The sequence below is a fragment of the Panthera tigris genome, chromosome C2 (assembly GCF_018350195.1).
Source record: "Panthera tigris isolate Pti1 chromosome C2, P.tigris_Pti1_mat1.1, whole genome shotgun sequence".
NCBI classification, from domain to species: Eukaryota; Metazoa; Chordata; class Mammalia; order Carnivora; family Felidae; genus Panthera; species Panthera tigris.
The window spans coordinates 13,071,262-13,093,374 of record NC_056668.1 but is presented as its reverse complement, the minus strand read 5'-3'; positions in this window follow the sequence as shown (position 1 = coordinate 13,093,374).

Below are 22,113 nucleotides of genomic sequence, written 5' to 3'. Positions count from 1 at the left end.
GTTGAAGAGCTTAGTTCCAGAGCCAGATTGTATAAAACAGGGCTTAAAAAGTAATCTGGAGCCATCCTATGTAAAACAAATGGTCCGCCAACAGGAAGCCTCAAAGGGTTGCAAAGTATGAAGGAATGAAATGATTTCCAGACTACCAAGAGGATTTTCTTGATTGAACCAAGACCAACTTATGGAGTCATGTTCTCTGTGAATCTATGATTTTCCCCTTTTGTGCAAAAGCACGAAGGAAAGCATATAGAAATTTTTGCCGTAGCCGGACTACACAGAGGGAACATGCGTCTCGGTGCAAAGAGAAAGCTATGATTGGACTCATAGTGCAAGTGATTGAAATTTGACTCAAGGCATCTTCAGCCAAAGGGACTAATACTGGTTCTCAAAGCTGAAAAGTCCAGGGGTGGATTTGGCCTCAGGTATGGCTGGATGCAGGAGCTCACGCAATAACGTGTGGCCTTTGTCTCTGTCTCCCCGTCTCTCCTTATTTCTGTTTGGCTTTATTCTGCAGGCTGGGTTGTATCCATCTGGGTCTTGGATTTTGCATAACATACCTGCCTCAGCTGAGCATTCAAACATCTCTGCAGAATTAGGTCTTAGCCTGCTGCGGGCCTGTGTCCGTCCTTCCTTTGTAGCTGATAGGAGCCTCTTTGTGAACGCCCACCAAAGCCCTCTGGCTCCTGCCACCTGCCATTTGCTGCTGGTGACCAGCTATCCATTTCCTTCTGCGGGGCGCCAGCATGACTTAGCGTCACTTAGCCAACGCTGCTCTCTCTGTAGGTTTTGTCCCCCAGATTTTTAAAAATGCCCACATCATTGCACCTGTTACAGAAGCTTCTTCCGCTGGGACATTTTTCCAGGCTACCACTGGTGAAATCTAGCAAGTGGGTTGCTACCTTGAGGCAGGACTGTCCTTCCCCCACCTACCAACCCAGAGGGCATCCTCTCCGCCCACCAGCTGGCAGGTGGGGGAGTCACAGATTCCCACTTTCCGCCTGTGCTGTCTGACCTCTTCTGGCCACCACCGAAGCTAGCCTGGGTCCTCCAAGAAGCAGACATTGAAAGGGGCTTAAGCGTGCAAGGATTTTATTAGGGCAAATGACTGTGAGAAAATGGGGAGAGAGACCAGCCAAAATTTGGGAGAGCTTGCAGACCTTGAGAGAAGGGAGGAAAGGTTGGGTGGGAGTGTCCCAGACCGATTTGCAGCTTATGAAGGTTCTGCAAGGATGCCAAGTAGTCCTCAAGCCCATTTCGGGGGGGGGGTCACCTATCTGCCAGGCAGGACCATCTACATGATTTGTGGGGCCCAGGCTGAAATGAATATGCAGGGACCCTTGTTAAAAAGTGGTTAACCACCCATCACTAAACCAAGCACGGATCTGAGTGTGGGGTCCCATGAAGCCAGCCCTGCTCCCAGGAATTGGCTGCCTTAGTGTCCCCACTGTGCTCAGTCACCGCCCGAGAACAGGCCTCGGGAAGGGTGGCCTCAGCTCCATGTGTGATGGATTGCAGAGCTTAGCAAGCAGGGCCCTGGGTCATTCATGCTTCCCCATAACTGGACGTCTGTGAGACACATTCTCACAACCTCCACAGATGGGGTCACATTTATCTTTTTTTTTTTGGTGATGGTTTTTGCTTTTTGTCTCTTAAGAATGCTGAAGATGAACATATTATCCTCCATTTACAGCTAACACTTTAAAAATAGGGTTTTACTCCTGACACAATTTATTTAAGTGGGGATTTAGTTTAGTTTTTTTTTTCCCCCTTCAAGTGATAACCATATGTCCTATCCCCATTTCTTAAATGGCCAGCCTTTTCCCTCCTGATTTAAACACCCACTGTGTCAAATGTTAAATTCCAGGGGCGCCTGGGGGGCTCAGTCGGTTAAGTGTCTGACTTCCGCTCAGGTCATGATCTCACAGTTCGTGGGTTCGAGCCCCATGTTGGGCTCTGTGCTGACAGCTCGAAGCCTGGACCCTGCTTTGGATTCTGTGTCTCCCCTTCTCTCTGCCCCTCCCCTGCTCATGCTCTGTTTCTGTCTCCATCTCTCAAAAATATAAACGTTGAAAAAAAAAATGAATTCCACCTATACATAGGTGACAGGAGGTGATAATGCAACAATTTTGTCTTATTTTAGCTGGCTTCCGAAGAGAGCAGTTTCCACATCTCAGGTACCACGTGGGAATGCCACAAAGGGGTGGCAGAAGGGTGACTCAAGCTAGGTTTTGTGACCCCGAGCGTCTCAAAAATATCGGGTGTGTAAAGAAGTAAGATTGCAGCAGGAGGAGGATTTTCCTAGAGAAGGTCGGTGAATTTGGAATCTCTCCCCGCTTTAAGGGTGATGGGAGGCACACACCTCTAGGGGCTCCCATGGGACCACTCAGCTTGCTCTGTATATCCCACAGATGGAGGGACCCGACAGGCGGCTGTTTGACTTGAGCCAGGAAAACCTCAAGCTCAAGAGTGCCGTGGCGAGCTGGCTGCTCTCTGGGGCAAGCGGAGGTGGCTACCCTGCGTGGTCCCCTTCCCTTCCCCACCAGGGCTGCCCTCAGCATTCTCCACCCTCCTTGGGGCTTCTCGAAGGACACCGCCCGGCTCCTTGCCCTCTGGATTCCCATTGGGTTTGGGCATCAGGAGGCCCCAGGGGCCACAGAGAGAGAGGAGGGGAGACTTTGCCCCCCAGCTGCCTCCCTTTTGGGTGCTGTTGGTGAAAGGGCTGCAGTTGTCCGCCTCAGGCCACGGCTTGATGACATCCGTCCGTGTTCTTGTTCCTCCAAGTCCCAGGCTGAGAACTGTCCCCTCTTTCCCCAGCCCCAGCGGGCTTCCCTTCCCTTCCTGGGACTTTCCCTCAGCTCTGCCCACCCTTTAATTGACGATCCTCCCTTCATGGATTTATCTTCCATTTTCCCTTCCCGGTGTGCCAACTGTTTCTAATGGCAAGGAACTTCAACGTGATGCACTTTTATATTTTAGACGATGATATTTATCCCCCCCCCCCCCCCCAATTTACACCATCTTCCAGGTCTTCTCTTCTGAGCTCCGGGTTTGCATGTCCAAAAGCGTACTTACATCCCCCGGGTGTCTGATAGATCTCCTGATCTCTGCGCCCAACTGTGCACGCTACCCTCCACCGGACACCGTGCTCCTCACCAGGCTGGCCGGTGGTGGTCAGGCACCCCCCACCCCTGCCCGGCTGCCAGAGCCCCACACTCAGGGCCACTGCTGACTATTTTCCGTTTCTCCCCCTCTCCCCTCTCCCGTTGTCTTGCCCACACCGAATCTCTCATGAAGACCCGTCAGCCCGATTCCCAAAGTAGACGTCAAATCTGTTCCCCTCCCGCCACTCTGTGTCCATGCCACTCCCCCCAGGGGCCTTTGTCACTCACTCATCTGCACAGGAGCCTTTTTAGGGCCTTCCCGCTTCTGCCCGTTTCCGAAAAGCCAGACTCGAATTGTCAAAGTGTGGGTCAAAACTCGTCACTCCCGTGGGTCCTAAGAACAAAGTCCAGGCTCCTTATGATGAGCTATAAGCAAAGCCATGGGGTACAGTTGGGCAGTGAGGGTCCTGCTTGGGATGCATGTCCGACGTGGTCCGGGGCTGACATCCCACCTGACCTGTTTTGTGTCCTGCCCGCTGGGTGAACCTCCACTCCCAGCGGAAGGTGCCTTTCTCGAACTTGTGCAAAGCTGCCTTGGCTGCAAGACTCTAATGGCCGCCTTCTGCTCTCTCTCCGTCACCATCTCTCATTGCCCTTGTTCCCAGGGCTCCAGCCACAGGGAGCACCTTCCTTCTGTGAATGTGCTCACTCCTACCTCTGTGCTGTGGCAGTCGTGGGTCTCTTTGTCTTCAAGGCTCTTCACATGACTTACTCCTTCTCAGTCTTTGGGTCTTGGTCCAGATAAATTGCCTCCTCTGAGAGGTCTCCCCTCAGCACCCCAATAAAGTGACTGCCCTAGTCAATTCACACGCTTACTTCGTGATTCCACAAATATTCAATAAGTGTCCACGATGTGCCAGGCATGTTCTATGCGTCGGAACAGTGGATCCAACAGATAAGAATAGCTGCCCACAGGGATGTTACTTTTCTAGGGGTGAGGGTCAAACAACAGATGTGATTGTTAATGTTTTTTAAATTATTATTTTAGAGAGAGAGAGAGAGAGAGCAGGCAGGGGTGAGGGGCAGAGGAAGAGAGAGAATCCTAAGCATGAGGGGCTTGATCCCACACCCTTGGGATCATGACCTGAACTGAAATCAAGCGTCAGATGCTCAGCCGAGTGAGACACTCACGCACCCCTGTGATGGTCAATTTTGTGTGCCAACTTGGTGAGGCCATGGTGCCCAGATTTTTGGATCCAACACCAGTCTAGATGTTGCCACGAAAGTATTTTTCAGGTGTGATTAACAAGTAGATCTGTAGGCTTTGAGTAATGCAGATTATCCCCCACCGTGCCGGTGGGCCTCACCCAATCAGTTGAAGAGATTGAAGAGAAGAGACTGACCACGGCCGCAGAAGAAAGAAGTCTACCTCCAGCCTGCTGCAGATGTTGGGGTTGCCAATGCCTCCATAATCATGTGAGCCAATTCCTTAAAATACACCTCTCTCTTTCTGTGCACACACACACAAACACCACACCCTATTTGTTCTGTTTCTCTGCAGAATTTTGATGAATAAATAGACCAGATAAATAGGCAAAATAAATTATACAGTACAGCAGATAGTGATAAATGCAATGGAGAAAACCCGTAGCCTTCTATTTTCTCCATCACTGCGATCATCTGTAACTGTCTCGCTTGGTATCTTTTTCGTTATGTACCTTGTCTACCAGGGCATATCATTCACTGTTACATGCTGTTCTGGTTGTCTTTGCTGTGTAACAAACAAAGTGAATTACACAGCAATCATTTTATTGTGCTCACACATTGTGTGGGGGAGGAATTTGGAAAAAGCATCATGAGGATGCGGGTTCTCTACTCTAGCAAGTGTTGGGCTCAGTTGGCAGGACTCAAGGCCAGGGGTTGGAAGGGTTAAGTCTGCAGGAGCTCTTTGTCAGAGGGCTCCTGCACTCATCTGCCTGGCTCCTGGGCTGGGCTGGCTGAGGTTTGCACGCAGCTGAGACTTTGCCGGCAGCACCTAGGCACGGCCTCCCATGGGACCTGGGTGTCTCATAGGGCGTCTGATAGGATGGGTTCATAAAGGGAGTTTTCGAGGGCTGTTTTTGGGCAGTGAGCCTTCAGAGAGAGCCAGGCAGAAGTGGCTTGGCCTGTTATGACCTAATTTCAAAAGCCACAGCGTATCACCTCTGTCGTACTCCAGTGGTGGCAACCATCTTGGACTCAGATTCAAGAGGAGAGAGCACAGATCTCTCAATCAGAGAAGATTTTAAAAAATTGATGAAAAAAATATGCAGCATATACACTAGAATATTCAGCCATAAAAAAAGAAGGAAATTCTGCCATTTGGGGACAACATGATGGACCGCATGAGCACTATGCTAAGTGAAATAAGTCATACGGAGAAAGAAAATGCTGTATCTCACTTATTGTGGAATCAGAAAAAATGCAAAAGCGTTGCAACATAGAGTACATCGGTGGTTCCAGGGGTTGAGGGTTGGGAGAAGTGGGTGGTGATGGTCAAAGCATGCAAACTTCCAGTTATAAGAGAACAAGTTCTGGGGACCTAATGCACAGCGTGGTGACTCTAATTAACAATACTGTATTGTATACTTGAAATTTGCTAAAAGAATCCACCTTAAGTGTCCTTGCCCCACCTCCCCCCCACCCAGAGCAACTATGTGAAATAATAGATGCGTTAACTAGCCTTATTGTGTTAATTATTTCACTATTATATATACCAAATCATCACGTTGTACTTTAAACTTGCACAAAGGTCTATTTCCAGTGTGTTTCAACAACACTGGAAAAAAAAATTCAGGTGATATGTTCACACTATCTCACATGCTCGGCACCTAACACGGTTCCTAGTGCATAGAAGATACTCAAGAAATGTTTGTTGATTGCATGCACAGAAAAGCCTAAGCCAAACAAAATAAATGTTACTTATTCTACTCCCTAGAGATAATTGCTATTAAAATATTTTCTCAACACATGGACTGTCTATGTTCTTCTTGCTCAACGATTACTTCTATAAGTGCCATTAGCATTATAATATTTTCCACTTAACATTATGACTTTCCCACGTCCCCAGGTTTTCTTCCAGCCCAAAATAGGGCTCTGTAGTTGCACGTTTTGGAGGCACCGTATTTTATTTATTTATTTATTTATTTATTTATTAGGCAATTGGATTTTCCCTTATTAGGCAATTGGATTTTCCCCAGTACTTTGCGATAAGTAAATACTGCAATAAACATATTTGTGTGCATGTCTTTGAACTCTTCTCTAGAAATTCTTTCAAAGACAAATTCCTAGAAGTAAAATTTCTGGGTCAAAAGGGATGTGTGTTTCCAAGATCTCGGAAATATTTTCATACACCATGATTTTCTCACTTTTGAGGAATCAAAACTGAACATTCAACAAAAGTCTTATAGCAAGTTTCGACATGCATTTATTTTCTTTAAAACAATAAAGCATAAATGTATTTTCATCTGTTTTTAAATGTTTATATTTAGGGGTTTTTTTATAGTTGATATTGCAATAAAATCAGAGGTGCTTCTGAAAAGAAACACCAGGAGGTTGTCTAAAAATATCACATCTTTGCAAAAATGTTCGGATTTAAAATGGAGTGTGTCCCCAGTAATTGAATCCCACTGCAAACCAATTCATCTCAGTTCTAAGGAGCAAAGAAAATTGCACGGTGAGAGGCGTGACTGTTACACATTACCCATGACTTGTAAACTAGTTTGAACAAGACCCCAGAGTCTAGATGTACACTAAGAGAAAATTCAAGTTTTTAGTTTCATGACAGTGGTCTTGACACCTTATTCCTTAGAACACGAGAGTAGTCCGTGAGTTTTAATCTTGTTGGGGATCATCCAGTTTCTTTCATTTTTGCACACCCTTAGTTATATTAACGGTGGGTGTTATACTGATACATAATCTAGTTTTTATAGTCTCACTAAAGTTTCAGAGTAAAGAAGTATGTTGTCACGTATCGTGTCATATCATCGTATCATATCATATCTCATATATCTTAGGTGGCTATAGCTGCAGTTACAATTTATGATCTGTGTGTAATCAAGCTCTCCCTAAAGTGGTTTTTTAAGTGCTACATGCTTAAAATTTGCACATTCTATGAATCAGTTGGTTTCATAGCTTAGCCAGGGTGATGTTTAACTTCTTTAACGTATCGGGAAGATGGCGTCTAAAACACACATCTATCTGTTTGCGTGTCTATCTTCCTTAGAGCAAATGAGATTGGTGGCATAAAATACTAACGGCTCCAAGTCTTTATATTAAATATAAAATGATTTATAGTAATTTTCTTTTTGCCCAGTTCTATTGAAATGTAATTGACATATAACATTGTCTTAGTTTAAGGTGTACAATATAACGATTTGACATATGTAGGTATTGTGAAATGGTTACCACAACAAGTTTAGTTAATATCCACTACTTCATATACAGGTAGTGACTTTTTTTCTAGTAATGAGAATTTTTTTTTTTTAGTTTTTAAAAATTTTTTTTAATTTAATTTTTTATTTTTTAAAATTTACATCCAAATTAGTTAGCATATAGGGCAACAATGATTTCAGGAGTAGATTCCTTAGTGCCCCTCCCCCACTTAGCCCATCCCCCCTCCCACAACCCCTCCAGCAACCCTCAGTTTGTTCTCCATATTTATGAGTCTCTTGTGTTTTGCCCCCTCCCTGTTTTTATATTCTTTTTGTTTCCCTTCCCTTATGTTCATCTGTTTTGTCTCTTAAAGTCCTCATATGAGTGAAGTCATAGGATTTTTGTCTTTCTCTGACTGACTAATTTCATTTAGCATAATCCCCTCCAGTTCCATCCACGTAGTTGCAAATGGCAAGATTTCATCCTTTTGGATTGCTGAGTAATACTCCACTGTGTGTGTATATATACCACATCTTCTTTATCCATTCATTCATCGATGGACATTTGGGCTCTTTCCATACTTTGGCTATTGTCGATAGTGCTGCTATAAACATGGGGGTACATGTGTCCCTTCGAAACAGCACACCTATATCCCATGGATAAATACCTAGAAGTGCAATTGCTGGGTCGTAGGGTAGTTCTATTTTTAGTTTTTTGAGGAACCTCCATACTGTTTTCCAGAGTGGCTGCACCAGCTTGCATTGCCACCAACAATGCAAAAGAGATCCTCTTTCTCCGCATCCTTGCCAACGTCTGTTGTTGCCTGAGTTGTACATGTTAGCCATTCTGACAGGCATGAGGTGGTATCTCAGTGTGGCTTTGATTTGTATTTCCCTGATGATGAGTGATGTGGAGTATTTTTTCATGTGTCGGTTGGCCATCTGGATGTCTTCTTTGGAGAAGTGTCTATTCATGTCTTGTGCCCATTTCTTCACTGGATTATTTGCTTTTTGGGCGTTGAGTTTCGTAAGTTCTTTATAGATTTTGGATACTAACCCTTTATCTGATATGTCATTTGCAAATATCTTCTCCCATTCTGTTGGTTGCCTTTTAGTTTTTCTGATTGTTATGAGAATTTTTTTTTAAGTTTATTTATATTGAGGGAGAAAGAGAGAGTGAGAGTGTGTGGGAGGGGCAGAGAGAGAAGGGGCAGAGACAGAATCTGAAGCTGAACACAGGGCTTGATCTAACGAACCGTGAGAGCATGACCTGAGCTGAAATCAAGAGTCAGACACTTAACTGACTGAGCCACCCAGGCCCCCATCATTGTATAAAATGATACATATAATATATAATCTCATTTTTATTCATTCATCTGTGGATGGACACTTAGGTTGTTTCTATGTCTTAGGTATTTTAAGTAATGCTGCAATGAACATGAGAGTACAGATATCTCAAGATAATTATTTCATTTCCTTCAGATAATAACGTCAGAGGTGGATTTGCTGGGTCATAAGGTAGTTCTAGTTTTAATTTTTTGAGGAGGCTGCATACTATTTTTCACAGTGGCTGTGCCAATTCACAGTTCCATCAACAGTGTACAAGGTCCTTTTTCTCCAAATCTTTGCCAACATTTGTTATCCCGTGACTTTTTGATGATAACCATTTCTTTTTTTTTTTTTAAAGTTTATTTATTTATTTTGAGAGAGAGAGAGAGAGAGAGAGAGAGAGAATGTGCATGAGTGGAGCGAGGAAGAGAGAGAAAAATAGAGAATCCCCAGCAAGCTCTGCACTGTGAGAGCAGAGCCCCACGTGGGCTTGAACTCATGAACCATGAGATCATGACATGAGCTGAAACCAAGAGTCAGATGCCCAACTGACTGAACCACCCAAGATCCCTGATGATAACCATTTCTAACAGGTGTGAGTTGATATCTCATTGTAGTTTTGATTTGTGTTTCCTGATGATTAGTGATGTTGAGCATCTTTTTATGTACCTGCCGGCCATTTGTATATTTCTTTCAAAAAACATTCGTTCAGTTCCTCTGCTCATTTTAAAGTCAGTCGTGTTTTTTGTTTTGTTTTGTTATTCAGTTGCACATGTTTTTTATATCCTTTGGATATTAGCCCCTTATCTATTATATTGTTGGCAAATATTTTTCCCATTCTTTAGGTTGTCTTTTTATTTTTGTTGATGGTTTCCTTTGCTGTATAAAGCCTTTTTTAGTTTGATGTAGTCCTAATTATCTATTTTTGCTTTCATTGCTTTTGTTCTTTGTATCACATCCAAAAAATCGTTGTCAAGATGTTGTTATCCAGGACCTCACTGCCTATCTTTTCTTCCAGGACTTTTATGGTTTCTTATCTTCAAGACTTAATTCCATTTTGAGTTGATTTTTGCGTATGGTGTAAGATTGTGGTTCAGTTGCATTCTTGGTGCATAGACACAATCTGTGCAGATTTCCCAACACCATTTATTGAAGAGACTATCCTTTCCCCATTGTATATTCTTGCCACCTTTGTCATAAATTAATCGATCATAAATGTGTGGGTTTATGTCTGGGCCCTCAGTTTTGTTCCACTGACAGATGTGTCTGTTTTTATGCCAATACCATGCTGTTTTGATTACCAGAGCTTTGTAATATACTTTGAATGCAGAGAGCATGATTCTTTCAGCTCTATTTCTCTGTGTCACGATTACTTGAGCTATTTATGGTCTTCTGTGGTTCCATACAAATTTTAGAATTTTTTTCTTTTTCTGTGAAAAATACCATTGGAATTTCGATAGGGCTTGTGTTGAATCTGTAGATTGTGTTGGGAGTATGGGCATTTTAACAATATTAATTCTTCCAGTCCATGAGCATGAAATATCTTTTCATTTATTTATGTCTTCTTCAATTTCTTCCATCAATACCTTAAAGTTTCCAGTGTACAAATATTTCACCTCTGGTTAAGTTTATTCCTAGGGCTTTTTTGTTTTTTTTTTGTTTTTTGATGCAATCGTAAATGGGATTGTTTTCTTAATTTCTCTTTCTGACAGTTTGCTGTTAGTGTATAAAAACAACTGATTTTTATACATTGATTTTGCATCCTATGACTATTGAATTTTTTATTAGTTCTAACAGTTTTCGGTGGAGCCTTTAGGGTTTTCTATATATAGTATGTCATCTTTATATAGTCGTCTGCAAATAGAGGCAGTTTTACTTCTTACTTTCTGGTTTGGATCTCTCTCTCTCTCTCCCTCCCTCTTCCTTCCTTCCTTCCTTCCTTCCTTCCTTTCTTTCTTCTTTCTTTCTTTCTTTCTTTTTCTTTCTTTCTTTCTTTCTTTCTTTCTTCTTCTCTCTCTGCCTTTCTTTCTTTCTTCCTCTCTTTCTTATTACTCTTTCTAGTAAGTACCATGCTGAAAATGGAGACTTTCGTCCTGTTCCTGATCTTAAAGGAAAAGGCTTCAGTTTCTCATTGTTGAGTATGATGTCAGCTGTGGGCTTATTATACGTGGCGTTTCTTATGGTGAGGTATGCTACCTCTAGACCCAGTTTATTGGAACCTTTTGTCATGAATTTTGTCAAACGCTTTTTTTTTGCATCCATTGAGATGATCTGTATTCTTTCTCTTTGGCAGTATTATAAGAGCAGCAGATGACTACTCTGTAGCAGGGTTTCAGATTTTCAATGATCTTGTCGCTATTCTCGATGCCAGCCTCTAATGAACAGTATTGAGATCTTTGTTCAGCTGGGGTTTCCTACTATGTCTTTCTAAATTCTTGCCCTTCTAGCGTGTCCTCTTTTGTGTTAGTTACGTGATTTTTGATATCATGAGGAATCCTTTGGTGTAGTTAGAATCTTGGTTCAGCCACAGTTTTCTATGAGTGAGTTTGTGACTATGAGCTCACATCTTGCTTTCTCATTTTCCTGACCGGTACCTTAGAGGAATTGGCACTTTCTCCCAGTTACTTCTCTGATTCTGGAAAGAAGGTGAAAATGTGTGCATTAAGGGGTATACATTGAGTTTAAAAAAGTAAAATAAACTAATGATTGAAGTTCTTAAAAAAATTTTTTTTAAATCTTTATTTATTATTGAGAAACAGAGAGACAGAGCACGAGCAGGGGAGGGGCAGAGAGAGAGGGAGACACAGAATCCAAAGCAGGCTCTAGGCTCTCAGCTGTCAGCACGGACCCCGATGTGGGGCTTGAACTCACAAACCGCAAGATCATGAACTGAGCTGAAGTCAGACGCTTAGCCGACTGAGCCACACAGGGGCCCCGAAGATCTTTTTTTTTTTAATATTTTTTTTCCTCAAATTAGTTCAAATTAGTTCATGTAAATTCATGCAACTGATTGAGGCAATATTTTTTATTTTATTTTATTTTTTTTAGTCAGACCAACCAAATTTCTGTTATACCGAAGCATTTGTACTTTGTATCAGCTAGGACTTTGGGACTAGAATAACTCAAGGAGTATGCATTTGTAACACGGTGTCCTAGCTGGGTGAGGTCAACAGGGATTCTGGGATGTTTGGGCTCTGAAGGATAACCATGGGTACTTAGGAGTGTTTGTATTATTTCCTGTCATTTTTATAGGATACAGAAGTCCCTTTGCAAAGAAGTCCACCCTCATAATGATGATGGTTTATATCCATAACTCAGATGCCATGAAACATGGCAACTCAAGTGTCTCTCCTGCTGCCTGTGAGAAGTTCCACATGTTTCCATAGTCCCCACACCAAGTTTCAGGTCCACATGATAGTTGGACCTATCTGATCCTGTTTAGAGTTTGCAAAAATTATGAAAAATATTTCTAAAATATCTTTATTCTTAAAAAATTTTTTTAAAAATATTTATTTTAGAGAGAGAGCATGAGACAAGTGCAAGCAGGGGAGGAAGTGAGAGAGAGGGAAGGAGACACAGAATCTGAAACAGGCTCCAGGCTCTGAGCTGTCAGCACAGAGCCCAATGCGGGGCTCAAACTCACTAACCGCGAGATCATGACCTGGGCCGAAGTCAGACGCTTAACTGACTGAGCCACTCAGGCGCCCCTAAAATATCTTTATTCTTAATTAAAATTCCAGGAAGCCCAGGAACTCATGGACAGCATAAATAAATTGAAATAGAACTACTCCACTCTCTCAGCTCATGAATGACAGCTCCTTCTCACATTTCTTTTTCCTGAGGATTAAATGGGGCGGGGGGGGGGGGGATGCCCAGTATCTCCTCTCAGAGTATTTCCATTGAGTTTTTGCTTTTACCTTGGTGCCTGGATTTTTCTTCCTCAGTAGTCTTCAACATTCTCTTAAGGGCAGACGCAGACCATTGGCCAGTCACCACTATTTTCTTTTGTACTATGTAGTGTTATCACTGAAAAGCTATACTTCAGGTTGTAAGGTAGACCTCACTGAAATCTTTAATACACGTTTTGCTGCAAGTCTGGACTCTGAATTGGCTGTTGTGCATTTAGATTTGTTTGTGCAAGTGTCGCTGCACCTATTTTTTATTGTTTCTCTTTTGAGATTAGTTGTTGCTTTGAATTTTATGCTTTTGATCTAAAGACAGCACTTAGTGTTCGCATTTCTTGGGCACCAGAGAACTCATAGTCTCATCTCCCTGCCTAGGGCTAGGACAGCCCCCTTGCTGGAGGATGATGCAAAGCCTAATCCGATCTCCCTTCCTGGCCAAGAGGCCGGTCGCTAGGGTTAAGTCACAACCTAACACAGCCGGTGAAGGGCTGGTCTGAATAAGGGAGCAATGTGACCATATGTTGAAGAAGCTGTAGGACTTAGCCAACATGTGTTGGCTGAAGCCAAAAACAGAACGGAAGGAACTGGATTCGCAGGTTCTGGATCAGGGAGAGTGGAACATAAAGTTGGATAAGGAAGAGCTTATCAACTTGGGAGCACTCTCTTGGGATATTGGGCCTAACAAGCTGGGCAGTCATTATTGTTATTTGGGGGGGAGGGATCTGACATCAAAGGCATAAGCAACCAAAGTAAAAATAGGCAAATGGGACCACACCAAACTAAAAAGCTTCTGCCCAGCAAAAGAAGCAATCAACAAAATGAAAAGGCAATCTACGGAATGGGAGAAAATATGGTTTATGTACCCGAGAAGGGATGAGTCTTCAAAATGTACGAGAACTCATGCAACCCAATAGCAAAGGAACAGACATCCTGATTTACAAATGAGCAAAGGACCTGATTAGACATTTCTCAAAATAAATCACACAATGGCCAACAGGTACGTGAAAAGGTGCTCAGCCTTACTCATCATCAAGGAACTGCAACTTGAAGCCACAAGATACCACCTCCTACCTGGTAGAAGGGCTAGTTTCAGAAAGACAAAAGATAACCAAAGTTGGAAAGGAGGCGGAGAAAAGGGAAACTCATCTCTGCACTTCTGTGTTCATTTCAACAGGACTCACAAGAGCCAAGATATGGAAACAACCTAAATGTCCACAGATGAATTAAAAAAAAAAAAAAAAAAGGAAGTGTATATATGCAATGGAATGTTATTCAGCCATTAAAAAAAAGAAAGAAAGAAAGAAAAAAGAAATCCTGCCATTTGCAACCACATAGGTGGGCCTGGAAGACATTATGCGAAGTAAAATCAGCTCGATGCAGAAAGACAGATTTTCCATGCTGTCATTTACATGTGGAATCTAAAATTGCCAATCTTCGGGCACCCGGGTGGCTCAGTCAGTTAAGTATCCGACTTCAGCTCAGGTCACGAACTTGTGGTCTGTGAGTTTGGCCCAGGTCGAGATCTGTGCTGACAGCTCAGAGCCTGGAGCCTGCTTCAGATCCTGTGTCTCCCTCTCTCTCGGCCCCTCCCCCACGCATGCTCTGTCTCTCTGTCTCTCTCTCAAAAATAAATAAACATTAAAAATAAAATAAAATAAAATAGCCACTCTCAAAGAAACCGAGTAAAATGGTAGTTACCAGGGGTTGGGGGAAGGGAATATGGGGAGAAGTTGGTCAAGGGGTACAAAGTTTCAGTTATTTAAGATAAGGAAGTTCTGGAGATCTAATGTACTACAATGTGACTATAGTTAACAATGTTGTATCATAGACTTGAAAGTTGCTACATGGGAAGATCATAAGCGTTCTCAACCACAGGCACAAAGAAGGCAAGTAGGTGTGGTGATGATATCATATGTTCATTGACTTGATTGTGGTGAATATGTCAGTGTTTAATATATAAAACCATCAAGTTGTATTCCTTAAATACACGTAATTTTAAACTGTCAACTAAAACAATAAAAGAGGGAAGATGATATTGAGGCTTCTACCTTGTCCTTTCTTTAAAAAGACATTTCTTTAAATGTTTATTTATTTCTGAGAGAAAGAGAGGCAGCACAAGCAGGGGAGGGGCAGAGAGAGAGGGAGACACAGAATCCGAAGCAGGCTCCAGGCTCTGAGCTGTCAGCATAGAGACTCGAACTCACAAACCATGAGATCATGACCTGAGCCAAAGTCAGAGGCTTAACTGACTGAGCCACCCAGGAGCCCCTCCACCTTGCCTTTTCTTAAATATCACTGCATTTGCGGGAAGCCAACTGCTTTGTCATGAGGATAGTCAAACTACCCTTTGGAGAGGTCCTATGTGACAAGGACCTGAAACTACCTGCTACAGCTGGCATGAACTTTCCAGCCATGCATCTTGGAATAGGATCTTCCAGCCCCAGTCAAGCCTTCAGATGACTGTAGCCCCAGCCCATATCTCGACTGCAACCTAATGAGAAACTCTGAGCCAGAATCTCCCAGGCAAGTGACTCCCAAGTTCCTTATCCATGGAAACTCCGTAAGATAATGAATATTTATTGCTGTTTTAAGCTCCTACACTGTAGGAATCCAGTGGTCTGAGGCCGGCTGGAGTGTGCCCTCTGTAATAAAGGATGCATGATTGCACCTCACACCTCCCACGACAAAGAAGGAAGCACAATGCTTGTAGGTCCTGTAATTCCTGGAGGTGGCATATTCCATACCCGAGAATATTCTTCTGACCCACAGACTGGGTTACACAGAAGGCTGCCAGCTGCTAGGCCCAGAGGGAGGACTCTGGAGGAGATCCAGGCTGCCGTGCAAGTGTCCCTGCTTGCATAGACCATACGAGCCAGCAGACCCCCAAGCTACTAGAGACATCAGTGGTGAGAAAAGACCACTACGGGCAGTTGACAATAAGTCCCGATGGGAGAATCATAAAGCAGACGTCTCGGATTCTGGAGCGAGGCCATGCAGTTGCCGTGGGGGAATTTCACATTCTTCAAAAAGGGGCTCCTGGTGCATCATCACTACTGGACCCTGAGAGAGATAGAGCATCTGTATATGGGACACCAAGTGACCATACCTCCAGAACTGCTATTCATAGGCTGGATTCTATCAGCGTCATGAGGTTATAAGACCCCCCTGGGCTCAGCAGCCTCCACTGCAAGATAGAAGTTCTGCCTCCAGAATTGAACATGTGTGTGTGTGTGGGGGGGGGGGGGGTCCAAGCAAGCTATATAAGCAGGCAGCTTAGACCTCCATAACCTGCACCATTGTTTGCACAACCCGTTGTCCACACCTACGGCTACATTGGGAAGGGAAATCCCCTATGACACATTGATGGAGGAGGAAGAAGCAGGAGCTTGGCTCTTGGACGGGGTGTGTGGGTATAAGCCAAAAAACAGACAGTGACTACACTGTGGCTGCCCACATCTTGGCCTTAAAGACAGCAGCGAAGTGAATTCCTTCTAGTGGGTGGAGTTTCTGTGGTACACTTGCTTATACCTGGTCTAGATGGGGAATATCTATAACCCATCCATCTATCTTTCTATACACAGAGACCCATGGGCAGCAACAAATGGGTTGGCCAGTTGATCAGAAGCCTGGGAAGAGAAAAATTGGAAGATCGGGGTTAAGGAGGTCTGAGGTAGGGGCATGTGGTTGGACCTAAGACAGTGGGCACAAAGTATAAAGATAGTTATAGCCATGCCAGGGACCACCAGAAAACCTCCCCCTTGAAAGGAAGGGGCGCTAAACAGCCACGTCTTGTCAACTCTTCACTTTATTTATTTGTTTGTTTAGTTCGTTACTTATTTTTAAATTTATTGTTTTCTAATCTATGTCCCAGACACCTTTCCATTTTGACGTAAGACAACAATAACCAAGATAGTCTCTGTTTTTGTGGCGCATTCACCTGTGTTTGCCTTATTTTATCCCTGCAACTGTTCTGGGGGCTAGGAAGGACAGACAGGAGCTATTAGATGGAGAAAAACTGACGATCACAGGTGAGAAGCGCCCTGCTCAGGGTCACAGAGCCAGCTGGTGAGGGAGGTTCTGGTTTCCACACTGGTGTTCTGTCTGTGGTTCCTTTGGGCTTCCTCTCGGTCCGTGGAGCGAAAGCAGAGCCGAGTCAACCGGCAGGGGGCGCCTGCCTCTCCTCAGCTGAGTCTGGCCACCTGACTGCCCAGAGCAGGCTTCTGCCATCAGTCTGCCCCAATGCCCCTCTTGTGACTGGTGACTATTCTCAGTTCCAGAGGGCTCTTCCTCTCACCCCTTCCCCACCCCCTGGATACATTTTAGAGTTGCCCCATTGCGTGTGCTCCTTCTCTGGGTCCCACTGGAGACGCTTAATGCTGCCTGGTTCTGCCTAGTCGCCGGCAAGAAATGGACAGGCAGCAGCACCCATAAATGGAGGCCATAAGTTTCAAGACTTTAGTGCTAATAATAGCCTTTCCCTTCCTGCCATAATACAAATGTGGAGCTTTGTATGGAGGTTTATCTTTGTGGCATGAATATTGATTTTTTTAAAATGTGTCTTTATGACGCATGCTTTCTCCAGCGGAACTCGGTTTTGTCGTGTTTCTTTTTTTCTACTTTCTCGTGTATTACAGTCTTCTCCTCTGCAGCGGGAGACCCTGTGAATTACAAATTCATTCAACCACAGCAAATCTGTACTGAGTACTTCCTAAGTGCATACAGCACTTAACAAAAATCCCAGCCCTCATGGAACCTCCATCCTAGGAAGGAAGACAGATCGTCAGCAAAATAAGTAAGAGAAAACACAGCTTTTGTCACATGGTGTTAAGGGCTGTGAAGAAAAAAAAAAAGCAGAGAAGGGAAAATAGGGAGTTGGGGGGGAATTTGCACGGTAAATGAAGAGGTCAGACACAGGTTTGCAGAGTAGGGGACGCTTGAGTGAAGACGCAAAGGTGGTAAGGGAGCCCGGTCTTCAGATATCTGCAGGAACGATATTTCAGGGGACTGATGACCATGTAAAGGGCCCACTGCGGTAACCCGTGGGGAGCAGCGTGCGGGCAGCTTGAACAGGGAAAGTGAGGTCAGAGAAGTGAAGACATAAGACAAGGAGCTCGGGTCCCTTATAGGGCAGGATGCTTCGTAGGTCACAGGAGTGATGCTGATAGTGACTTTACAGAAGATAAGAAATTCAAGCAAGGAGAAACAGTCCAGGGGATTGCGTGTGAGGCCCTCTTCCTGTAGAATATTCTAACCTTCATTCCTTCTTAATAGCCTCTGTCTGGAATTTGGAAGATGCAGGCAAACCTCAAGATGTAGAGTCCTAAAGCCTTGGGTCCCCTATGGCTGGGAGGTGGGAGACACCTTTTTCTTACTGAAATAGCCATGACCTTTGGCTCTTCAGGACTGATGGAAACCAATCGTGGTGACAGGCTGGCTCTCCTAGGGGTGGCCATCAGCACTTGTTCAAAGAATGGGCCCTCCTTGTCCTGAACATCAGCTCAGTGCTGCTGAGAAGCAGCCGTAGGAGGGCAGACTTGGAGCCATCCATGCTCCATCACGCTCCAGGCGCCATGCCACCCAAAGTCCAGGGGCTCTCTCCTCTCTCCCAGGGCGGATCAGGAGTTAGATGACGTTACACATCGTCGGGTGTTGAGCACCCGCAACATGCCAGGTGTGCACGCGGGTTGGGAATCAGAGAGGTCCTGGCTTTGTGGACCTTAAGTTCTGCAGGGAGTGAGAGGCAGTAAACATATAAGCTCATGTGCGCTCTTCTGTAGCTCCTGATGAATGGCTCGAGGAAGCATTGCACAGGGTGTGGGGGAAGAGGACAGCTCTCAGATCGAGACAGCAGAGCCATGAGTGAAGGGAGGGACAGACCATTCAAAGTTCTAGAAGAAACGTGTTGCTGGTGGAGGGAGCGGCAAGGACAAAGGATCTGAAGTGGAAACGAGCTTGGTGGCTTGAAGGAAGAGGGAGAGGGATGTGCAGCTGGTCTTGGGAGGCCAGGCACTGAAGGGGGAGGCAGGGGCCGCCCCAGGATAAGCCCTTCGGGCGATCTTTTTGTGGTGGGGGCCCATTAAAGGGTTTGGGCCGGGGAGCTGGTGTGAGCTGATTCCCATTTTTAAGAGGTGGCTTTGGCTTTGGTGTGGGAGAACAGGATGGCAGTCAGGGGAGGAGAGAGGATGGCGGCTTGAAGGGGGTGCCAGAGGTGAGGGTAGTGAGAAGAGGTCAGGTGCGGGGTATCATGAAGGCAGAGCCCGTAGGATTTGCTGAGGGTCGGGAAGGAGAGGAAGCAAAGGCTGAACCTTAGATTCAGGGAGCACTTGGGGTGAAACCCTAGGAAAGGAGCAGTGTGTGTGTGTGTGTGTGTGTGTGTGTGTGTGGTGAGCCCAGGTTCAGTCTGAGATCCCAGCAGACAGCCTTGTGGAGATGAAGACTGGCTACACAAGCCTGGATTCAGGGAAGAAGTCCAACCTGGAGAAAATGCTTTGAGTTTCTCAGCAACAGAGACAATTGTGCGGGTGGAATTCTGGGGCATTCTCACATGACTTCTCTCAGTGTTGAGATGTATTAATGTAGTATTAATTAATTATTAATTAAGTGTTAATCATTAATATTTTAAAATATGTATTAATATTAATATTAATCTTATATAAATATCATATATGATATATTATATCATTATATTTATTATATATTTATATACATATTTATATATGATATATAATATATCATATAATAATATACCATATATAATATTTATTAATAATATTTTAAAATAATAATTAATTAATTAATTAGTATTAATTAATTGTTAATGTACTATTAATAAAGGTATCAAAAGGAGTATTGATAATGGTCACTAGATGCTTATAAGTGCCAGGCACCAGGCTGAAGGCCTTGGGTGCACAATCTCACTCAATCTTCCTACTTCCTTAATATCGCAGCTTTACAGATAAAGGAAACCGAGGCACAGAGAGGGGGTGAGTCACGATTCATTTCCAGAGAAGTGCTTCATTGTGGGGTGTGGCAGGCAGCTTGCTCTCCGGCACGACACTAGGCCGCTTCCACACACGCCTTTATTTCTGAAGAATCCTTCCTTCCTCAGCCCTGCACGGGGCGCATTCAGCAGCTGGATGTTGTGACACAATAATGGCGGACATGAACTCTGGGGACATGGGTGCAAATCCTGCCTCTAGAATTTATTGGCAGCTTCGTCGGGGAGAATTAACGAGCAGAGCTTACAAAATGTCTTCCAGGCAGAGTTTATTCGTGCCTGCTGTCTTTGCTTCACTCTCGGTTCCTTCTCCAGTCACCAGCCGGCTTCTGCCAGCCTAACCCCCTCTAGCCAACTTTCATTTCCTGGCCGTGCCAGCCTGATTACTTCTAATTGTCTTTGACTGCTTCCAGCTGGGTCTCCTAGCTGGTGTTCTGTGGGAGCACAGAGACCGTCACCAGCCATATGGAGGGAGGGAATGGGAAGGAAGGAAGCGGCTGGTACGAGTCCATGGGACAAAGCTTTTTGTGGCTTTCCAGGCCACCGTAATCGGTCATGTTTCTTACAGGGGTCACTCACCCAAGTTACACACTGGCTCATCTTTGGCAAGACAAGTGGTTTCAGTCGACCTCTCAACGGCAACCAACAATCTAACTGCAAATGCTTTTAGAGACTTACTAGAAATGTTCCTCCCTGGGACAGATGGAGTTTTGCTGTCAGGAGCACGAAACTCTACTCACTGGAGAATTAGCGAATGGTTACTTTCATTCATTTATTCAACAAATATTTATTGAATAAGGACTGCGTCTTGGGCACTGTGTTAGGTGCCCTGGGGCAAAAAAAATATAAATTAAGGCACAGCTCCTTAGGTTCTCAGTGAGCCTAAGAGGGGAGAAAGACACTCGTGATAAGTAATGCAGTACACACAAGTATGAAATGAGTGATATATAGTAAAAGAGGTTGGAGCCGTGATGAGCCCCTGGTAGGGTATCATGGGACAGGGAACGTCTGTGCTGGGTAGAAATGGGTCGGCAGCAGACTGGTGCGGTGGGCTTGGCATAAGGAGAGGTGCAGAGGCGAGGAAGCCCTATTCTGGAGGAAGATCACTGAAATGCAGTGCCCAGGGAGATCCCTCAGGAGGATGAGAAATCTAGTTGAGGATAATTCATAGAGAATCTTCAATGCTGCACGGTTGCTTTTCAACCGCATGTTTTCTGCACATCTATGAGAGCAGTAGATTGTTTGGGGTACTAATTTGTTTTACATAAAGGAATTTCTGGGGTGTTTCCTTTTTAACCAAGACCACTTCAGAGAATAGGACCTGTAGTTCAAATGCCAGTTCCTAAGCTCAGGCAGGGGTAGGATTTGGACTTCTCTTTGGCATTCATCCCAGCTGATGGAATTAGCAGTGAACTTGAATCAAACCCAGGCATCAGGCTTGAAAAAGATTTAATGGGCCTGGATTTTCTCTCTTCTTCTTCTTATTTCTTTTTACATTTATTTATTTTTGAGAGACAGAGACAGAGTGTGAGCAGGGGAGGGACAGAGGGAGAGGGATACACAGAATCAGAAGCAGGCTCCAGGCTCCGAGCTGTCAGCACAGAGCCCGACGCGGGGCTTGAACCCACGAACCATGAGATCATGACCTGAGCTGAAGTCAGACGCTTAACCGACTGAGCCACCCAGGCACCCCTTTTTTTTTCTTTTTTTTTTTTTTAATTTTTTGATGTTTATTTTTGAGAGAGAGAGAGAGAGCAAGCATGAGTATGGGAGGGGCAGAGAGAGAGAGAGGGAGACACAGAATCCGAAGCAGGCTCCAGGCTCTGAGCCATCAGCACAGAGCCCGATGTAGGGCTCAAACTCACAAACCATGAGATCATGACCTGGGCTCAAACTCACGAACTGTGAGATCATAGCCTGAGTGGAAGTCGGATGCTTACCCAACTGAGTCGCCCAGGCGCCCCTGGATTTTCTCTCTTCTTCACCCCTTTTCTGACCTCTACCCTGACAGCATAATTAAAAGGAAAGAAAATCTCTACTGTAAACATCTTCAACCATTTTTGTGCCTGAGGCTAACTTTTTTAAGGCCCAGAAGATAACTTTGTCTCTGAAATGTGCCTTATACCATAATAAAGGAACCTCCAAATTTTCATATACAATGTCTTAAAATTAAAAAAAATCATACTTTATTAATAAACAACATTGGGGGAAACTCCAAAACGTGATTCAGAATGGTTATGACCCCAAAGGGAGCTCTATATTCTTCATTCACTAGACATTTGTTGGCCATTTTACTTTGCATGCACTAGCACGGGTCATACAGCGCCCCCCCCCCCCCATGTAACTGTCCTCAAATTTGTTGAGTCAAG